This window comes from Aquarana catesbeiana, linkage group LG06, assembly GCF_042186555.1.
Source record: "Aquarana catesbeiana isolate 2022-GZ linkage group LG06, ASM4218655v1, whole genome shotgun sequence".
Lineage (NCBI taxonomy): Eukaryota > Metazoa > Chordata > Amphibia > Anura > Ranidae > Aquarana > Aquarana catesbeiana.
The window spans coordinates 334047839-334060422 of record NC_133329.1 but is presented as its reverse complement, the minus strand read 5'-3'; the positions used below and the strand labels follow the sequence as shown (position 1 = coordinate 334060422).

Sequence of the window (12584 nt, the reverse complement as noted above, 5' to 3'; positions counted from 1 at the left end):
TTGGGTTGCCTATTGAAAACCAGATGGTTATAAAGACTGGAGTACTTGGAGTGTGCATTTGGAAGTGGATTTTTCTTTCATTCCATTTAAAAAAATATCTGTAAAAAGATCAGGACCCAGCATCCAGATGGTTTAAAGCCCAGCCAGGGAGTGAGAATTGTTGATCAGAAGGATGCTCTAAGTCTGAGGTATCGGCTTAGTGAGTGAAGAGGTGGGGAGGGGGGACTGAGTGGGCTTTGCAGTCACGCTGTTTTAGACTGGCCACAATAAGCGCATATCTAACCAATGAAACAGAGCAGCAGCCTTTATGTATTCATCAACTCAGTCTCCCTCCCCCGTATCCCCCTACGCACGACTTTCTTAACCAGCACAGGACTGCATCACATTGAGAATGGAGAAAAAATATGGACTGCAGGAAGTGTCAGACACAAATGGGTTAAAGTAGACAAAATAGACATGTACTACATGTCAGGCAGAAGATAAAGAGCCACGAATGACTAATACTTTCTTGTAATATACATTCAATAAAAACACTGTTCATTCACAATCAACTCTGTTCACAGCCATCCTGGAAAATTCCAGAAAATGACTCAACTATCGCAAAAAAAAACTGACCAAGAGATAATCTAAGGTTTTTTTTTTTTTTTGCTTGCTAAAAATATTACACATTGTAGTACAAGTCCTATAAATATATCATAGTAAAGATAAGGGGGTAACTGAGAATTCCTGTGCTTTCAGCAGTGATGTGGTGTAATCCACAGTAATTAAAACATTTTAAAATATCACTGGTAAAAGCAGATAATGCAACGCTCAAAATCAGTGTAAGTCCTTTGCAGGCTTGTAATAAAATCCACAATGGTTACTGCACAACATTGTTATTTGCACTTTTGATGACAAGGAGTCAGTTTAATCAAAACTGATATATTTTTGAAAAATTGACAATAGAGTGATCCTTCCCCTTGCCTAATGTCTGTTGGGAAGTTTGGCTGTAAGGCTCTTGCACGAAGTTCCAGGTTCCCCCATCTAGCTGAACCACATAGAAGGAGACTCAACCCCCCCTGAAAATTGTTGCAATTGGTTTACATTACAGTTAATGGAATGGGAATATTTTCATCCTGCTGGGCAGTGTCAGTTTTTTTTTTTACATAAGCAATACATATGCTCAGCTGTCCTCACATCATACTACTGACAATCAGATACATGTATAATAAAGGGCCTGTGCACGCTACCCTGTGCCTAAGTACCATCTGGACAGATCATCATTGCCACTACCCTGGGCTGCCAACGCAGTTTTGTTGTGGCATAGGGAACTGTGCATCTACAGCTATTTAATACTTTTTTTACAATAGGTGTTTATTTTCTATTTAATAACTCTTATAAAACCTTTTAGCGCCAAGATGGGCAAACTTGACAACACGAACATTCACACACAAACTGTATACATTCATTCCCTCTCTCACTCCTCCCGAAGCACCTTTGCCTTGTCCAAAGCCCACACATCTATAGTAAGTTTATGAGAATTCTGAGCCACCAGGCCGGGGTGTGCATGCAAGACAGAAAGTTAAAGGTCCCATTAACACTTCCAAATGAGGCTCTCTGCGATTAACTGCAGGAGACGCAGAGGGGTTCCCTGCCATTAGCTGCAGTTGGAGAGCACTACTGAAAGCAACGGGAGGCTGACAGCTCCCACAACTGTTTGTGGCCAATCGCATGTAATCGTTCATGCAATGATTAAATGTGAATGATTAGTCCTGGATGCAAACTGTATTACATTCAGGGGTGATCATTTGCAGATAATTGCTGTATTAGCGATTATATGTGATTGGCCTTGAATTACTTCAGAAGCCTTCTACCTCCCAGTGCTTTGAATATGGCTTCCCATCTGCAGCTAATCACAGGGACCCCCTACAGGGTCTCCTGCGGCTAGCTGCAAACGCCCCTTTTAAGAGTGTGAACGGGGCCTAAATCCAAATCTGCTACTGGCATTAGCTTTACTTTTTTTTCCCCCTTTATTTAATGGGAACTGCAGTGAACTGACTGGCATTGAAAAGTCATTTTAAACATATGTCCCTGCTGGATAAATGGTCACATCAGCAAATGTTAATACTGGTGCATGTTTTGCAACCTTAAAAAGTTGAAGTTTAATCACCTTAATATTTTAAAGTTCCCTAGTTCCTCCCCACCTATCAATACGCTAATGAAACAAATAAAAATTATTTTCATTACATACTTTTTGTCTCAGAGGAGTCCACACTAGGTCCCAGTACAAATCGTGTTTGGTGGGAAAGGCCAGCAGGGTGCTGAACATCGTCACCTGAAACATCACATAACCTTGCCTCAGTATTCTTCAGCCCTGGTGCAAGCAGTGGGCTGACCCTTGGGAGGAGTTACGCAACTGTTTAGGTGATCCTAGGCAGGATGCATTAGCATGTAGACCCCTCAATTGACAGAACTGAAATCCAATAAATGAACGGGAAGGGCCAGGGACAGTCAGGCTGGGGCGATAATGGCTAGATTATGCTGCATGTCCTCCAGTATAGGAATGAGGTGGGCAATGAAATCTAATCAAGAGGGAAGGCTGGGGTTCAGCTTTAGATCACCTCTTAGATCTTGCTCTGATACTCAAAAGATGTGCTTTGAGCGTTTCTGGGTTACAGTGGCCTTGTAGCAGGATTCAGACTTGAACATTGAACATCTTTAAAGCTGGGTACAACAGGGACAGATTCAATCTGTGTGTAGCCCTCCAGGTTCGATAGAAGCTGACCGTTATATTGGCCTCTGTTGAACGGGACTTCTGGAAAACCTTGTTCAATCGCCTTGCACTGCTTTATCGCAGCTGCTGTGTCAACTGCCAGTGATTACAATGTAAGAGGTTATGCTACATGCGTACAATGTTTAAATGTAGGCTTTAAAGTGGAATGCCAGTTAAAACATTTTTATTTTTGCTTTTGATTAAAAAGGGGAAGGTTTAGAATCTCAGGGTTTATACAGCAATTTGTGTTTCTCTTGGAGGATTTACCTCCAGATGACAATGGTCAGGCATGGTAAAAAAAATATTTTTTCTCTTTTTTATTTAATGAAAAGCCCCTAAAATATATATAAAAAATAAATATGACAAGATTATGTTAAAAAGGGCTACTCATAAAAAGGGTCTGGGGGAGACTTACTAAAACTGGAGCTCTTAGGCCACATTCACACCTGAGCGTTTTATAGCTTGAAATCTCAAGCTACAAAACGCTGGAGGGGGAAAATAAGCAATTATGCTCTATGGAGATGGTTCACATCTCCACTCCAAAACGCCTGAAGCTAGAATCTCCAAAATGCCTGAAGCTCAAACAAGTTCTGGAGCTTATTTTTAGGCAGATTACAGGGGTTTTTCTTTTTACATTGGTGACCACTTAACCTGTAGAAAATCAGGGTAAAAAACGCAGAAAAAACGCGCGACTTTCCGCCTGAAAACGATATGCTCAGGTGTGAATGCAGCCTTAGAGTCTGATGCAGCTGTGCATAGTAGCCACCAGATTTTGCTTGCTCCAGTTTTAGAAAATCAACCCAACCTCTGTCATTTTTCAAGCAAAAAATAGACCATAGGATATATATGGGTTACTTTTGGGTGACTGGACACTGACAAAACTTTCTAAGACTGTACCCAGACAGCACCATTTAACCCACTTCATAAGGAGTGATCAAGACACAGAGGGGAAGATCTCCAAGATAAGGAATTTACAGCAAGTCAAAATGTCTTCATTGTACAGTACAGGACTTGTATTATTGCCCAAGCAATAAAATGAGGGGTGGACAACAACATGGCAAACTAAACCACCAACAGGCCCACAAGAAAACAAGGGTTAAGAACACAAAAAAAAAAAATACTCAGATGGTGGCTCGCATCAGCCCAGGCCTGGACATCCACCTGCTGGAACTTCATAAATGTGTGTAAGGAGGACCAGGTGGCGGCATTGCAAATTTGGGAAGCGGATACTTGATGCCGAAAAGGCCAAGAGATGCCAACAGTCCTGTGGAATGGGCTGATAGGGGAAGAAGGAACACTGTCCCTAAGGGCATATGACCTGGAAATTAGTTACCTGATCCACATAGCAACAGTGGAATGGGAATGAGGATGCCCTTAGGCAGGACCACAGGCAGGACAAAGATGGACTCTTGCGAATAGAGATGATGAAAACTCTGATAGCCCTGACCACATCTAGGCAATGTAGGTCCTTGTCATGTTTTAGGGAAAGACATAGGGAAGAAAGAACAATGTTCTCATTGAGTTGAGGAGGCCACCATGGGAAGAAACAAAGGTTTTAGTCTCAAAACTGCTTTGTCCTTGTGAAAAACAAGAAGGACTCTTTGAAGAAAAAAGCTTCCAACTCAAACAAAAAATAACAGGCGTAATGGCTACCAGGAAAGCAACCTAGCAAGTGAGGTCTTCCAACTGAATATCTCCCAATTTGTTCAAATTGTGATATGTGAAGTACAGAGAGCACCAGTCTGAAATCCCAAAAGGTGACACAGGGGGTCTAACTGGGGGATTTATGTCAGCAACTCCCTGAAGAAAAGTCTTGATGAGGGGATGTGAGGCAAGAGGTTTCTGGAATAAACTGGATAAAAGCAGAAGCCTGTTCCTTGAGGGTACTCCGGGTGAAACACTGGTCAAGAACAGACTGAAGAAAGTCAAAATAGTAACAAGAGTATTTCCTAGAAATTAGCTTTCTATCCTCGCACCAGGCAAAGCAAATCATGTTTGATAAATCTTACCCCCATCTTTTAGGACTTGTGTTTTAACACCCATGCCATTCAAGCCACTGACTGAGATGCAGAATGGAATAGGAGGACTTGAGCCAGTAAGTGGTGGTCTGTTTGTAAGTGGCTTGTCTGCCAACAGTCTGATATATCTTTGTACCATTTCTTTCTGGCCCAATTTGGTGAAATGAGAATCACTCTTGTACAGCAGTCGAGGGAGAATCTTTATTGGAGGATAGGCACAAACAAAGCTGAATTGGGCCCATCAGAGTATCCACTGCAGAGGATCGAGAATCTCTGGCCTTGGCTTCAAATTTGTTCAGAATGTTACATCTGAAAAGTTCTATTTTATTACATTTTTGTACAAGAAATAGTACAGTACAATTGGGCAGTGTATAAAACAGGCACTGCCAACAAAAAGTATAACTAGAGTAAGCTCCACCCCTACAATGCAATAGTACAGTGCATGGGTGCCAATAGCAGGGGCGGATCCAGGGGGGGGGCAACGGGGCAATTGCCCCCTCCAAGAAATGCAGGTGACTGAGAGCAGGGTGTGTGAGAGAGCCGCCGGGCGGCTCCGTGACTGAGAGAGCCGCCGGGCGGCTGGGTGACTGAGGGAGCCGCTGGGCGGCTCGGTGACTGAGAGAGCCGCTGGGCAGCTCGGTGACTGAGAGAGCCGCTGGGCGGCTCCGTGACTGAGAGAGCCGCTGGGCGGCTCGGTGACAGAGAGCCGCTGGGCGGCTCCGTGACTGAGAGAGCCGCTGGGCGGCTCCGTGACTGAAGGAGCCGCTGGGCGGCTTGGTGACTGAAGGAGCCGCTGGGCGGCTCGGTGACTGAGAGAGCCGCTGGGCGGCTCCGTGACTAAGAGAGCCGCTGGGCGGCTCGGTGACTGAAGGAGCCGCTGGGCGGCTCGGTGAATGAGGGAGTAAGTGAGGGAGCCGCCGGGGGCTCCATAGGCGAGGGAGAGCCGCCGCTCAATGTGTTTGTGGGCGGGCTGCTGCCTGCTGACCAATCAGGGAGCCGGTGGGCGGGGGAGCAGAGAGATGACATCTCTCGGCGCCCGCCCTGCATCCCTGCAGTTCAACTTCCCCCCCTCCATGCAGGCAGCTGTGGCAGCAGAGAGATTACATCATCTCTCTGCTGCCTGTCTCTGGGACACAAGAGACCACCTTAGCAGGTGGCAAGTGACAGGCGACGTGGCAAGTGACAATCCGCAACATGTGGCAGGCTACGTGGCAAGTGACATGGCAAGTGACAATCCACAACGTGGCAAGTGAAAATCTGCATCTGGTGACAGGCGACGTGGCAAGTGACAATCCGCAACGTGGCAGGCGACGTGGCAAGTGACAATCTGCATCTGGTGACAGGCGACGTGGCAAGTGACAATCCGCAACGTGGCAGCCGACGTGGCAAGTGACAATCCGCACAGTGGCAGGCGACGTGGCAAGTGACATGGCAAATGACAATCTGCAACGTGGCAGGCGACGTGGCAAGTGACATAGCAAATGACAATCTGCATCTGGTGACAGGCGACGTGGCAAGTGACAATCTGCATCTAGTGACAGGTGACGTGGCAAGTGACACACTCGGGGCTCCCACTGATTCTGCATTATGGTGAGTTAAACTATTTAATTTTTTATAACAATGTAATTATGGTAATAATGCGCTTCAATCATCCTGACACCATAATAACCATGGTGCCGTGATGATTGAAGCGCCAACACCAGCCATTTCCCCGATAAATGTACCCCAAAAAAATATATTTTCTGGCAGTGCCCCTCCCGAGACTAGACTCTGGATCCGCCCCTGGCCAATAGGGGGTACAATGGTAGCATTCCAAAGAGTATACATATAAATGCAGTTACTCATGGGGGCAGGAACACCACAGTCCAAACCCGACTCAGTGTTACCAACAAAACAGCAAAGGATGGGCAATAAGTAAAAGAAAAACAGAGTCTCATACAGATAGAGCCGGAGCCCGTCAGCCAGATGGGGAGAGAAGCAAGGACACGTCTGACAGGTCAGCTCTCACCGGAATATGAAAGCATTAGGAATTCTGTCAGAGACCACAGGGACCAAACTTTGTCTAATTTGGACGGACATCCTCAACTGTTGGAGGAGGCCCTATACAACAGGAGTGCAGAATTAACAAGTGATTTCCACCTGGACAGTGTTTTTTTTTTCAGGTTAAAAACGAGAAGAAAAAAAAAAAAAAACAACTCATAGATCCCCACACAAGTGATGTAGATGCAGGAATTTCCACCACTGTGCTATTGTATTCTGATAGGGTTGGGGTTTCAGCTGCAGTGGCTGATTTGATTGTGGTACACATGTACTGAAATTCAGCTGGTTCTTCTGAACTGGCCGAATTTTGGTATGTGTATACCCAGCCTTAGGGTGGTCATACATGAGGCAGAGCTGGATGCACGCTACTTAGCATGTGCGAAGGAAAAGTGGCCATCTTTGAGACTGCAATTTGTTGTACCATATGATATGCTGTGTTACTTCTGGACCTTTGTAAGTGCTTAGACTTGGAGTGATTGTAAAGCCTTGTTTTGTTCCTATAAAAATAACAAACATGTTATACTTACCTGCTCTGTTGCAGTGGATTTGCACAGGTCCCTCTTCTGTGATCCTGGCCCCTCCCTCCTGTTCAGTGTCCCCATGGCAAGCAGCATGCTATGGGGGCACCTGAGCCGAGTCACAGCTCCCTGTGTCCATTCAGACACGATGCCCCGACCCCACCCCCTCTCCCCGCGATTGGCTAGCTGACTTTGGCAGGAGCCAATGACTCCGCTGCTGTGTCTCAGCCAATCAGGAGGGAGAATCTCAGACAGCTGAAACACTTGTGGAGATCGCTGGACAGAGAGGGACCTCAGGTAAGTGTTAGGGGGGCTGCTACACACAGAAGGCATTTTATCTTAATGCATTAAGATAAAAAAAAAAACCTTCTGCCTTTACAACCACTTTAATAAATTTCTTTTATGGTTGTTTTTACGCTATGTGTAGTGTCTCTCTTATTATATGTGTATCGGTTCTGCTGCTTTCAGACATTACATTCATTTTAAAACAGAATGTTAAAAGCAAGTGAAATTTTCAAACAATATTCTTACATTCAGCGAATGTACAAAGATTTTTCGTATGAAAATTGATCCGTGTGGCCAGCATAAGGCTGGGTGCACACCTATGCAGTTTGCTTTTGATCTGTTTCTGGCAGTGCTTTTTGCTGTGCGTTTGCATTTTTGCATTTTTTTTTTTTTTTGGCCAATTTGTTGTTGGGCAGATTAAAGAACACAAATTGCTGCAAAAACGCACTACATGCTTTTCTGCAGCTTCTCCTTTGAAGTATATATTCAAGCAAAAAGGCACCGTTTTGCGTTGAAAAAAAAATCCTTGACCCTTTCCAAATACGCAGCAGCTGAAAAAAAGCATAGATGTGAGCGTGTCCCATAGGAAACCATGTTAAATGAACTGTAGTGTATTTCTGCAAAAAAATTATCCCTTTATAGTACAAAAACAGCAGATAATCGCTACTATAAGGGGTTTCATTTTTTTACTATGGAACAGTGAAAGTAATAATATATATTACTTCTATCATATATATAATAAATACTGTACACCCAGAAGTAGGCTATATGGGCATTTTACCTAGGAGTCAGAAGTGAAGCTATATGAAGGGTGGAAGGGAGATATAAATCTTTTATATTAAAGTATTACTAAAAGCTGAGATATGGATATAATAATTTTAAATATAATGCACAATACTGGTAACATTTGACTTTAAGAGCTGGTTCACACTAGGACGACTTGTCAGGCGACTTAGCCGCCTGACAAGTAGCGTCCCGTTCTGTACAATGGAACCGTTCTAATCGGAGCAACGCAAGTCGCTGCGACTTAGAAAAAGGTTCCGGTACTACTTTGGGGGCGACTTGAGGCGACTTGCATAGACTTCTATATAGAAGTCGTTTTGCAAGTCGCCAATGCAGTCGTGTTCAAGTCGTCTGAGGCAGTCGCGCTGCCTCAGTGTGCACCGACTCTTACTGTAATTGTAATGCCTTCTATTACCTCCAGTCTATCACGCCTCAACCTTCTCTGGGTTCAGATACTGAGCTTCCCTGAGTCTTTAACCACTTGCCGACTGGCTCACGCCGATATACGTCGGCAAAGTGGCACGGGTGGGCAAAACAATGTACCCGTACGTCACTGCGCCATCCGCGGCAAGCGGGCGCCTGCGGACTCGATGTCCGCCGGTGGCCTATGATCGTGGCACAGAGGCATAATGGGGAGATGCCCATGTAAACAAGGCATTTCCCTGTTCTGCCTAGCAACATGACAGGGATCTACTGCTCCCAGTAATCGGGAGCAGCGATCTCTGTCATGTTCTAGGGAGCCCATCCCCCCTACAGTTAGAACATTCTGAGGGAACACAGTTAACCCCTTGATTGCCCCCTAGTGTTTAACCCCTTCCCTGCCAGTGAAATTTACACAGTAGTCGGTACATTTTTATAGCACTGATCGCTGTATAAATGCCAGTGGTCCCAAAATAGTGTCCGATCTGTCCGCCGCAATGTCACAGTCACAAAAAAAAAAAAAAAAAAAAAAATCGCAGATCACCGCCAGTATTAATAAAAAAAAAAAAAATTATTAATAAAAATGCCATAAATCTATCCCCTATTTTGTAGATGCGATAACTTTTGCGCAAAAATATGTAGAATAGATATTGGCCTAAACTGTGGAAGAAAAATGTTTTTTTTTTTTTTTTTTTAATATTTTTTGGGGATATTGTAGCAAAAAGTAAAAAATAATGCGTTTTTTTCAAAATTGCCGCTATTTTTATGTTTATAGCGCAAAAAATAAAAACCGCAGAGGTGATCAAATACCACCAAAAGAAAGCTCTATTTGTGGGAAAAAAAAGGACATCAATTTTGTTTGGGTACGTCGTTATCCTCCCACCTACAGCTTGCTATTGGGGCACGCTGAAAAGTATAGTATAGAGTGCCCCAATAGCAAGGTAAAGAAAACTTCTGCACGTAGAACCACTCACTTCCTGTCCAGGACTACATGTCCCACGAGGCATTGCTCCTCACACATTCACAAGTTCTCAGGCACTTACTGATTTATGGACAGTGTACTGTGCTGTACATGTGCTACACTGCAATACCTGATATATAAACAAATAATGCATTCTGTATGCAGGCCAACTAATCGGCTGGCCGATTAATCGATGATGAAAATAGTAATCAATTCATTTCATTATTGATTAGTTGTTTCGGCCCTAGTTAAGACTGATGAAAAACTTGTCAGTTCAGTGAGCAGTTGAGACCATCTGATGGTATTCTATTTTATTTAAACCGGTTTAGAAATACAGTACCAAATGTCCTGGAAGCAGGAAAAATGTGTACTCTGTGCAAATGAATATCCGGTGCTGCTAATCAGTTATTTATTCAGAATAATAGGTTAGTACAATGAAGGGACCAGTTGCATCTGTCTGGATGTTGACACAAACATTCAATGCACAGCTAACCAGATTACAAAAAGCTTCAGATGAACCCAAGTCAGAAGGAGATCTCTTGGGGATTGCCTTTGCAGAAAAAAAGGTTTGTTTTCATTCCATGGAGAGAGTTAGTCATACTTCCTAACCTGTTCTTTATCCATGCTAAGCATCTTTGGGAAATGATTGAGAGAACGCAGACCACCAAAAATAGCAAACTTCTTTTTTTCCAACCTGAATTCTTTTATACACCGACTTTATGTCTGGTACAACTTTCCAAAACACATGACAAATCATTTTCTTGTGCGGAACAATTCTGAAACAATGGGAAGTATAAATTAAAGTAACTTCGAACAGGAAATATGAATAAACAGATTTTGAAGTCTATATTTTACCAGACAGTACTGTGCCTCATTACTTTGGAAACCACGACACTGTAAGGGTACGTGTGTATATAGACACTACCTTGTGTTCATAATGAATGAAATTAGCGGACACGTTCAATGAACCATATCTGAAGCATTGCCAACAATCAAGGAAACCTGTAGCATTACATGCAAAGGATCATAAAAACAGCCAAGTAGCATTTTTATAAAGTGTGGCAGTCTATGTATTGTTTCAGTAATGATATCATTTTCAGTGTTATATGGACCTACAAGAGAATGACTATTTACCACCTCCAGATCCTTTTTTCCCCATAAGGTTTAATAACTGGCAATGCAGTCTTTGGTAAATTCTGTTTAGTCTGCAGTTAACTAAACCCAGTTTTGCTAGAAAACATGCACACAATATGCTACTCATAGGGCCTAGATTTACTTGTCTGCTATGATGAATACATGTGCCAATTCTCATTGACACTATGCTGACATCTGCACCGTACCTCCAGCTGAATATTGAATGCTTTATTTTAGGTGCATCCATCAATAAAATACATGTCAGGGAGTACTTGTATCCATGTCCACCACAAGAAACCATAATCTCTATGTTGGATATTTTATACATTATGCCCAAGTATTACACATGGGGCGCAGCAGCACCAGTATCATCAGCTAGTTTGTATCTGCATAAACTACACTTGCTAAAGTAATGTCAGCACTAGAACAACTGAACGTGGAACGAAAGTCTGATATAAAAACAAAAATGCATGACGCTTCTGCAATAAATAGATAAACCTACCTGCTTGCTTACAGTCTTCTGTAGAATGTACACACAGCTCAGTTTAAATTGCAGCACAGTGCCAGGATGACTGCACTCCTGTGCATGCATGAGAGTGACGTCATCCCTCACCAGCCAATCAAGATGGCCAAAGTCGAGAAGATGCTGGCTTTGACAAGGGACTTCATGCAAATGTATAGTGGAAATTAGTTCCACTTTAAAAGCTGGAAAAATATTCCGGACAATGGTCTGTCCATGGACAGCCATTACCTGTCACTGCGCTGTGTTACGATACATAAATATGTAATGAGAAAATATGAAAGACAAAAAAAGTTAAAATGTATAAATTCTCATTAAAATTAATTGCCTGCATCAATGGGCTTTTGTTCACTTTAAATAGGTTTTCAATTCCTATCCTCTTAGAAACCTCTTCTATTCCTATATATTGTGATCAGGAACGTCTCACGTCCCCTCCTTTTTACTCTTGAATTTGCACTAGACACTTTTATAAACACTTGCTGCTACAAAGACTTTTGGAAACAAAGTATATGTACAGTTATGTATTTCCCAGATGTGCATTCCTCACTGTGTTTTTATTCTTTGTACATTTAGTTATAATTATGTTTAATTTGTATGTAGCACCGTGGCCCTGTGAGATACGATATTTCGTTCTACTGTATGTTCTTACGTGTAGTGGAATGACAATACAGCTTGACTTGACTTGGTGATACAAAACCCACTTGAATCGGGTATAATCAGAATCAGGTATAATGCCATTCATGAAAACACTTGCAAAATAAGGCACATGTTATCCCTTCAAAAAATGTACAATATTTATCTCATGAAATAGATAGGCATTTTATCGCATTACATCATTTCCAGCAGGCCTTTTCTAGTAGACACTTCTGAGGGACCTTACAGAAGGAGAAGTGATGCTGGAGAGTCTGGAGGAAAAGCCCAATGTCTGCCATCTTGTAGAACAACATGTTTTTTAAACATGCCCTGCCCATTGAGGTGTGGAGCCTTCTTATCAAACTAATTTCACACGTTCCTTTAAAGGCTAAGTTTACATTTTTTTTTCTAAATTCCAGCTCACTTATGTACCAATATTGCATTAATGTACTTATTTAGCAAAAATAAAACAGCTTTCCATTAATTCTACACAGGCTTACCTCACGTTCTTCATAGCTAT

The 12584-nt window shown here is 42.8% G+C and overlaps 1 protein-coding gene across 1 annotated transcript in view; it reads right to left on the bottom strand.

The window, feature by feature from the left end:
- The window catches only part of CHN1 (chimerin 1), a 194131-nt gene that overhangs the window by 23225 nt on the left and 158322 nt on the right, over nucleotides 1-12584 (bottom strand). The window lies entirely within an intron of this gene.